The sequence below is a fragment of the Tinamus guttatus genome, unplaced genomic scaffold, assembly GCF_059628265.1.
Source record: "Tinamus guttatus ecotype Peru unplaced genomic scaffold, ASM5962826v1 Tinamus_guttatus_pri_ptg000052l, whole genome shotgun sequence".
Taxonomy (NCBI): Eukaryota; Metazoa; Chordata; class Aves; order Tinamiformes; family Tinamidae; genus Tinamus; species Tinamus guttatus.
In genome coordinates, this window is record NW_028288586.1 from 916,241 (window position 1) to 925,591 (window position 9,351).

The window sequence follows — 9,351 nt, forward strand, 5'->3', positions numbered from 1 at the left end:
GTGAGTGAATAAACTGGTCACTGCTACTAAATTTACGTAGGTGCTGCAGGCTGATCTGTCTCATTATTTATTCCCTATTTTCTACACAAGGACATACATAATCACATATAATTTGAACAGGGGATTTCCTACATTATAAAAATTGGCTTGCATTAAACACTCTTGGAATGAATAAGGCACTTCTTATTATAATAAATCTGCTCCTTATTAACTGAATCCTTATATATAGATTTTAAAAGCCTAATAACTGGTATTCGACCATTCTCTTTTCAACATAAAAGTAAATTTGACACATCCTTAGAGTAAACCACCAATTCAACTTCAAAGGTTAAAATGTGTAATTTGATTTAAGCACAGACACTTGTTTTTATCTCTCTAATACTAAAGCTGTGCAGAATTCAGAGTAAACATTAATTTTTAATGGAACAATTAGTTTTAATTAGGACTTTTGTAGAATCATATATGGTGACAATAAATGCAATCTAGTAAATTAGGCATGAGGAAGAAGACAGAAACTTGTATTTAAATTCTGGTTCTAATACTCACTATTTATGTGGTGCAGAATAACTTTCTCAAAACAACTGTATTGCCTGGAAAAAATAACCTGTTATCCATAAACAAAACTCTTTTCTGGCCCTTTGGTGATGGCTCACAAGCTTTTTGTAAAGTTGTGTCCAACTCTGCCACCACAGTGTTACAGAAAACTTTTACACTAGCCCTTTCTTGCTCTGTATCCGTTGTACCTTAATGTCTGTATCCCTTAACAGAAAGTGTGGATCACTTTTCCTTTGGATAGTCTATATTATGTCTATATTATGACATCTAGCTACCAGGAAAACAGGATTCTGCCTATAAAATGTTAGTTAATCTCAAGACTGTACTTAAGAAACAACCATCATATGTCAACCACATGTTCGTCTGAAATCTACCTGTTACTTAAAATCTCCTTGCACCCGAAATTGTCTAATTTCCTGCAAGTATTTCACAGGCAATATGACCATTTACCAGGAAAATATCAGTTAATATTTTATTAAACTGATAAGAACAGATGCTACACTTGATCTTAGCCAAAAGGCCGAGAAGCGATGAGGACATTGTGTGCCTAGCATTATGAGGACATTGTGTGCCTAGCAAATATGATTTTGCCATTGCTCATAAAAGAACAAGGTTTTTTATTGATCTGACAGCAGAGGGTCTCAGTTCTTGTCTGGGCCTGTCTTGGCCTGAGCTGCTTTTAGCTTGTTTAAACAATCAACTGGTGGTCAAGTGACATCACCTGTTTTAGCTGTAACTCTCTGAACACCATTAATGATAAAGTCTGATCGACCAAGGTAGTCACTGCGCAACAGACAATATCCTCTCTTGTCACTTCCTTCTGGGGGAATATCACATACAGTCCTGACAGGTCTAATGAAAGGGATGGCATTAGAATTACTCCTAAAAATATATTTTGTGAGAAATAGCACTCAAAGTAGCAAAAAGACAGAAAGTACACAAGGCCTGTGTTGGAAGTTTTTTAACTGATATCTGTATATTTACCAGAATGTATGGTGTCAAGTACCCTGACAGAGTTAGTAGAACGCTAGCTAGGTGTAAGGTGTATATTCAAATGGACTGAAAAAATGGTCATATTATGGTAGAGATCAGTCTGCAAAAAAAAGAAAGGAAAAAAAAGTTCCAGTATCTGTGAACTGTATAGTGACCTACTGGTTAGAACACTTGTTTAAGAAGTAGAAATACTAAAGTCAAGAGGCTCTCAAACTGGCTCCACAGCATGCAAGTAGCATGTCAGTTCTGAATGTGCATAGCACAAAAAACAAAACAAAACAAAAAAAAAAAACACTGATCTTTGAAATTAAAGATTAAAAAATAAACCCTAGGATTTTAAGTATTTCCAGGGTCAGGCTTTTTACAGGCATGCTTTTAGCATTTCTTTTAATTGCAAGTTTGGAACTTGGAGTCTGAAGTCCTAATGCAGATTATCCTTGGTATATAATTGAGCCATTTGAAAAATCTTGGGATTTTCAGGTTAGAAATGATGTGTGTTCAGATAAGTCTCTTTTTTTTTACTGTGAAAGTTTGAATATCAGCATTTATATAGTATTCACCTGAAGTAGCTCTCAAGCTTTTTTTTTTTTTTTTTTTTTTTTTTTTTTTTCACTACCTGGCCATATAAATATATGGGTAATGTGAGAAAACAGCATGTTTTTATGACATTCAATAATTAAGGGATTGATATTTTGTTACATGACCACATCTTATTCAGCTAGCAATATCGGTTACATTTTACACTTACAATATACAATGTTGTAAAGATTCTAAATATATTGTGTCAAAAAGTCTACCTACGTGCTTGATGTTAAACAGATGCTAATGTGCTTTGCTGATTCTTGGCATAAATGACTACATAAGGTGCAGGCAGTGAAAAATCATTTGTTTCTGAGATATGTATTCTTCAAGAATTCCCTCTGAGTTTGAAAAATGATCAGGCTATAAGCCAAGGTACATATACTGATTTTCATTTTTGATTTTCCTTTTTCTGGGACTGATACTATAATAATTGTGACTAACGTGATATAAATATATTTTTTAACACCCAGGATCCCAGGATTAGTTCCCTGTCTTGTTATGTGGCATCTTTTGGGTCTTTGGCACTAACTGGGTTAGGCTTAAAAAGCCTTGATGTTCAAGGCATCTCTCTCACCTCAGTGCATGTTTGACAAGAGTCAGGTACAAGATATTTTTGCCAGACTCTTTTTATCAGGACACTTTCCACTTTAAATATTCTGCAGCTTCCTACAGCATTTACAGGCCCAATTGACTTAGTTTTACTATCCCAGGCATATTTATAAGACCATAAGAGCACTCATTCCTTGCAATGTCACAGGTCAAAACCCCAAATCTGATCCTTTCTTAAGCCTGATACTCTTCTGTGAATCTTGACACTCAGTTGTTTAATCCGTATCTGTTTCTTTCTGAGAATTCCAGGAGATCCATAATTTCCCAGTACAAAGTTGTAACCTAAGTAATGCAAATCCTTTATTTATTTTCATTTTTTAAACAGCACTGGAAGGAAAAAAATAGCTCGATTATGGCAGAGAGAAGGATCTGGTAGCTCGCCAACACGTAGAAAGGAAAATGACTTTCAGTATTGCTCCAGAGAAGATGATCTGATCAAGGCATGAAATGATCAGTATTATTATAAAAGGGGAAGATTACTGGAAGCAGGCTAGTTCATTTGAAGTATGAACATTTACAAAAATCTTATTCATAGTATTCTTATTTTGAATAAAAGTCATTTATTACTGAGGCAGAGTGATTAATGTCAGCAAAATGACAAATAATTCAGAAATACAGCTTTTCTGGCTTTTTCTTTTCCAAAGCAGATAAACTCTATTAAGACTATGAACAAATAAAACCTCAAAACAAAACTATCTTTTCTGGACAAACTCTAGCTTTCTAGATGTAACTTTAACTCATTTCATATATAATTTGCATGTATGAAGGAACGTGCTTCAAAATATATTAAAATCAATGCAGGTAGTTTCTTTGGCTATATCAGATATTTCATGGAAAAAGAAATGAAATGCTTTAAAACAGTCATCACAAAAAAAAAAAAAGCTTCAGGAAATTTAGATTTAGATTTCATAACCCAAATTCACATAAGCATGGATTGTTACATAAGAGTTCACTCTTCGTCATATTTTATTAATTAGACATTCAAAACCATCTGTGCAATGTTCTTTGCAAACATAAATAATCACCATCACTTATATTATGGTTCACAGTGTATTGAGTCGCTTCGTACACATTTATAGAACAAAAGAGAAACATTAAAATAGTGTAGCAGATTAGGGATACTATAGCAATCAGGATCAAATAGGTCCAGTTAAAATTTTATTCTTGATGGATGGTAAATATAGATGAAAAAAATGACCTGAGCCTTCTTGTAAATTTCCAAGCAACTTTCTATTAACTCTATCTTTCCATAACTGCATAAAGATACATTATGAAGTAAGTAGTTCATTACCCATTCCAGAGCTGCATATTCCTGGTGCATATCACTGTCTATCACTAAATAAAAAAGGGAAAAATAATGTAGACTGAGACTAGAAAGTCATGTTCGAGGTTTTCATCTGGTAATCCAAAGGAAGCTTTGATGTGAGGGCCTGGAGGGCATTCTCCTTTTAGTAGTGTCACTAGATGAGTTACAGAGCCTGGTCAAGTCCAAAGCGCCCCAGGTGCTACTCCTAAACCAGGCATCCAATCCCCAGATTTTGCCTAATTTTTCTACCACCAGAATTTGAAAATGCTCACTATCAAAAGCTACAACTGCTTTCCTTATTGTACACATTAATCTTATCCTTAATAAAGATTAGGACTGACAAGAGGACAGCAATGGTTCATGACATCTTTTGAGGTTTTGAAATATTCCTTCTGTACTGGGAAAACAAAACAAAACAAAGCAAAGCAAAACAAGATTTCACAGAAAAAATATATATCTATTAAGAAAAATATGTTCCCTGTACGAAAAACACTCTCACAGAATGTACCCAGTCATGTTACTGATACACTCAAGAATTATCATTAAAAAAAAATGCAAAAATGTGAGAAGCAGCATGTTATGAGCTTGGAGCGTCTTAGGAGAAGCCTATAGCTAGAACAACATGGAGGAAAGAGTGAAATTATATTTGCAGAACAAACTTTTGCCTTGAAGAGACATGCGAAAAACTAGTGTCTTTGATCTTTGCTGGATATGCTGTGGCACAATCTGTGGGATTTATATATTTGAAACATTTCTGTGAATATATAAGGTGCACTGTAAAAAGTCAACCAGCTACTTTAAAACATTTTAGAAAGTGGCATTTTTTTGACTTATGATAAGCTGAAGCAAATTGCATGAACTCTTTCATGGAAAAATAAATGTTTATGGTAAAGAAACCTGAAATAGTCATTATACTGGGATTCAGTTCATCCTGGCAAATAGAAGGATGATCTATGTAGATCTATGTAGCCTATAGAAAACATGTAAAAACAGAGTAATTTTTGATAGCTATCATTTCTTATTTTGGATATTAATTTGAAATTCAGTTATTTTAAATGCCAGTTTGAAACACTTCCTATATGAAACATTCTGTTTGTCCAAACTACCCAGCTGTTCATTAGAGCTCATCTTCAATATTTTTAGCAATCCTTAAAAAAAAAGTGTTCTCTTCTGAGTGAGAAAAATCTTTTTATTTAGGGTCTGGTCTTATATCCTTGAAATTAAAAGATATGAAACTGAATGCTGTTTTTAATGATTTATTGCTTCAATTATTTGTGTCATAGAAGAAATACAGAAATACATGGCAACAAAAGTATCAAGGAAGCATTTGTGTTTTTATACCAAGTGACTGAATGACTAACTAAAGGCAAAAAACATAATTTATAAATGTGGAATATAATACTTAAACTCAGTCTTGTTTTTTAAAAATTTAAAATACACTATTAATGGAAAGACAACTCAGTGTACGCCTTTGGCCACCTGGGCCTGTTTTTCTTCCGTAGATTTTACAGACAAAAGGAGTTTTGCTTTTTATTTATTTCAGCTTTTTTTTTTTTTTTTTGTCCTGAAAATATGATCCTATAAATAATAACCACAGCACCTCCTTAAGGATTTTGGTTTGTTTGTTTGTTTTCTGCCCTATTTTGTAATTCTCAGCATTTCTCATAAAACTCTATTGTGTGCAGTTGGTGACGGTTTCTTCAAAAATAATTTCTATTCAAAAATTTTATAAGAAGGAATGTTAATGACCTTAGCACCTTACTTATTAAAAATAGATTTTATTGCATGCTTACCTAATGGAAGGAAAAAAAAATAGAAGGTTTTATTATGTCTCATTTCATTTCAGGACAGCCATGTTTAGAATTAAAATTTGAGGTAGTGAGCTGATGAAGTTATAAAAATCAGTTAAAAAAAAAAGCAAAAGAACAAATTCTGCATGGACAGGGAGAATACATTTATTGGACTAAATTCCACTTTGCCTCAAAATAGTTGGATGAAAGAGCTCACACTCCTAGTCTATATTTCTAGTACTTTACTAATGCTTACATTTCAGAATTTGCCAACAGCTTAATGGTAGGAGCTATTAAATTAAATCTGTATTAGTAGGGTCCCCGTTTGCCTGGCCTGTATAACTTTTTTCCATTTCAGCACCCAATATCTTTATTTTTATTTTTGATGGTAATGGCAGTAGGAATTAAATAACATATAACGAATATTCAGGAAAATCCTTAATCCTTCAAAGGATTATAGAAAAGTATATAGCAAAGAGCAGGTCACATCAAAAGAAATTGTTATAGAAATTATTATTTATAAAATGCTCCACTATTATACATCACAACTTTGATAGGAAAATTTTGGAATACAGAGCTTATAGAAAGACTGGAATGAGTCTGCAGCTGATTCAGTTTCACAATCAAAATGAAGAAGGAGAAAAAAACAGCAGCCAACATACTTTTTCCTTTTTTTTTCTTTCCAAATGAAAAGCTAATTTCAATACAAAACATGTTTTTTTAATACTTCAGTGAAAAGTTTAAAAAAAGAAAAAGAAACAAAGGAACTATGTAGAAAAAGGTTAAGGAGGTTCTGTTTTTATCCAATGGCAAATATTTAGCTATGTAGAGAGGCAAGATATTCGGCAATATATTTCAGAGTGTTTTGTTGTTGTTGTTGTTGTATTTTTTTTTCCTGTCTGAATTTTAATTACAACATGAAAGCAGAATCAGCTCTTTACAGGGAGATTGAATTATTTCTGCCTCAACAGGGAGGGGACATCCTGTGGAAAATCAGACATTGTTGTGCTTACAAATTTGTTTTGGATTGAAAAACAAAAAAGCATACCTGATGTATTAAACATAGCCAAGAATTTATTGTTTATATAACTGAAGTTCTAATGATCCAATCATTATTATTCATTCAAATCTAATTAATACAGGAAATGAAAAATTAGAAAAAAACAGAAAGGAAAGAATGCCACTTTTATCAAAAAATCTCGGTAATAACAATATGCTCAGAATTGTTATACACACCTACACACACTTTCCAGAATCTACTGCTTTATGTGGGTGTTATTCCCAACCTTCCTCCTTTGGGAATAAAAAAAAAAGTTGCCAAGAGTTTCAAGACAAATTCAGCCTCACAAGCCTCTGTCCTGAGGCCTTGTCAACTCAGTACATCAGTGGCCTTTTTGACTAGCAATGACAACACGGGCTACGGGGTGACCTCAGGCAATGGGCAAAGCTGATTGCTGCTTTCAGACATGAATGGGGAGGACGGGCTGCTCAGCTATTGAAGAATGTTTTCTGCATCTCTTCTAATGAAGTATAGAATGGCAACCCCCTCATTTCCCATATTTTAAAGGAGTACAGTTTATCAAAAAAAAAAGTGTATATATGTATGTTTATATATATATATATATATATACACACACACAAAATAGCAACACTTAGCACTAATGGGACCTAAATAATATTATGTATCACTCGGGATTTTACACCTTTTTGTCTTCTGGTTTAATAACAGCTCTTGCCAAATCTCCAATAACATTAACATTTTTTTTTCAATTAAAGCACTCAAGTATAGTCTGAAAAAGTGTCTTTCACAGTCTGATTTTTTTAATTCATCAATATGAAATATGAAATTCAACAGAACATCAAATATATAGTTGCCAAGCAACTAATGACAGTCCATTATGTGTTTTGTAAATTTTAGACCACAAAGCCATGCTTTGAATTCCATGAAAAATTATGTATTTATGTCTGTAATGTTCTTTATAAAAGAGCAGCATTTCTTGCTGTGTTATTTTTCTGTAGTTAGGTAGTTTTAGCATAATATCTCAACTTCAGGTGGGAAACAGGCCTGCATAAAATGCTGAAAATAGCTCCCAATCTCCGCCTCACTCCAGGATTAGCGAAACCATTGGAATTATATTTACTTCGGTCAGCTTTGGAACAACTTTATTTGCCAAAACATTAGGGAGTGCTTTTAAAGAGGAGGGCTGAGAAAATTAAGGATCAGAAAAAAATGAGCATACTGAAATATTTTTTATTATTATTTCTCGCTTTTAAGTAGCTGTTCAATACAAAATCAGAATTCTTTGAGAGCTGCCAAAGGGACTACTTATTTTGGAAGACTAGTCTTACCTCTGACTTGACTCACAAGCTTATTGACTATTCATTCTTCTTAATGATAGTGGGTTTGAGGTCCTACAATTTCTGTGTTCATGTAGGACCACAAATGCCACTGCTTTGGTGCTGCTTGTTTTTCCTCTAGTGCAAAAGCAAAATGAAAATATGCATTTTGTTTGTCTACCTTTGAAAAAGTAATATGAGGAATAAGAGAAGACAACAAAAGAAGTTCTGTTGTTAGTATCTTTTTCAGATCTGATTTCAATCCTAAACAAATATTTAAAGTAGCTTTTGTAAACTACTGCATACATTTCCATTAGAGAAACTGTTGAATTCTAATCTACTGATTAAAATATGCATAAGGAGATCACAGAAGAAAATCGAAAGTCATGTTTTCACCTTATGCTTGAATACAATTACTGTAGGAATTATCCTTAAATGTAAAAAAGACCTTAAAAGGAAAACTTCAATTAAAATTCTGATAAAATAAAAGCAGTTTTAAGAGTTTTACCATAACATTGATATCTGTTATGGATTTCTTGTCAAAGAGAAATAAAGTAGCTGGATATTTCTTTTGATTGTTTTAATTTATTTAAATTCAGTATATTCATTAGTATTAAAGAGACAAACTAGGGAAAAAAAACAATAACACTCTCCCACTAAAAAAAGTTGTGTTGAAAATGGGGTGCAAGTTATGACCCTATTAAATATTTTTCTTTTTTCTTTTTTTCTTTCTGGATGTTCTGCTAAGCACTGGAGCACTGGAGCACTGGAGCTTTAATTTTTAATAGCAGTTTCTCTTATGTTTGTATTACTGTTTATTATCAATATTGAAGAATAATATATTGTTCCTAAGATACTGACAAGCAGCAGATCTCAATTTTCCTCAGTGGTTTGCAATCTAAGTTAACTCTTTACAATCAAAGCTAAGATAATAACCTTGAGTCTTGGCTAGAAGGGGTACTATACATTTACTGTGAGCTTCGCTAGACAGGCAAAGAGAGGTCTTATCCAAGTTCACCAATACTGCTGAGACAATATGTTCAGCAGGACTTCACCAAATTGCAATGAGAAAACAAGTTTGAGTAATATTTGCTACTGAATACATCGGTGAGCCAACCTAGACATAACATCGTCTAAGCCTCGAAAGCCACAAACTGCCTTTCAAGGCCTTGCCACAGG

At 33.2% G+C, this 9,351-nt stretch overlaps 1 pseudogene; it reads right to left on the bottom strand.

Moving 5' to 3' along the window:
- Positions 1 to 853: 853 nt before the first annotated feature.
- On the bottom strand, positions 854 to 1,087 carry LOC148595862 (U2 spliceosomal RNA; annotated as a pseudogene).
- Positions 1,088 to 9,351: the final 8,264 nt, after the last annotated feature.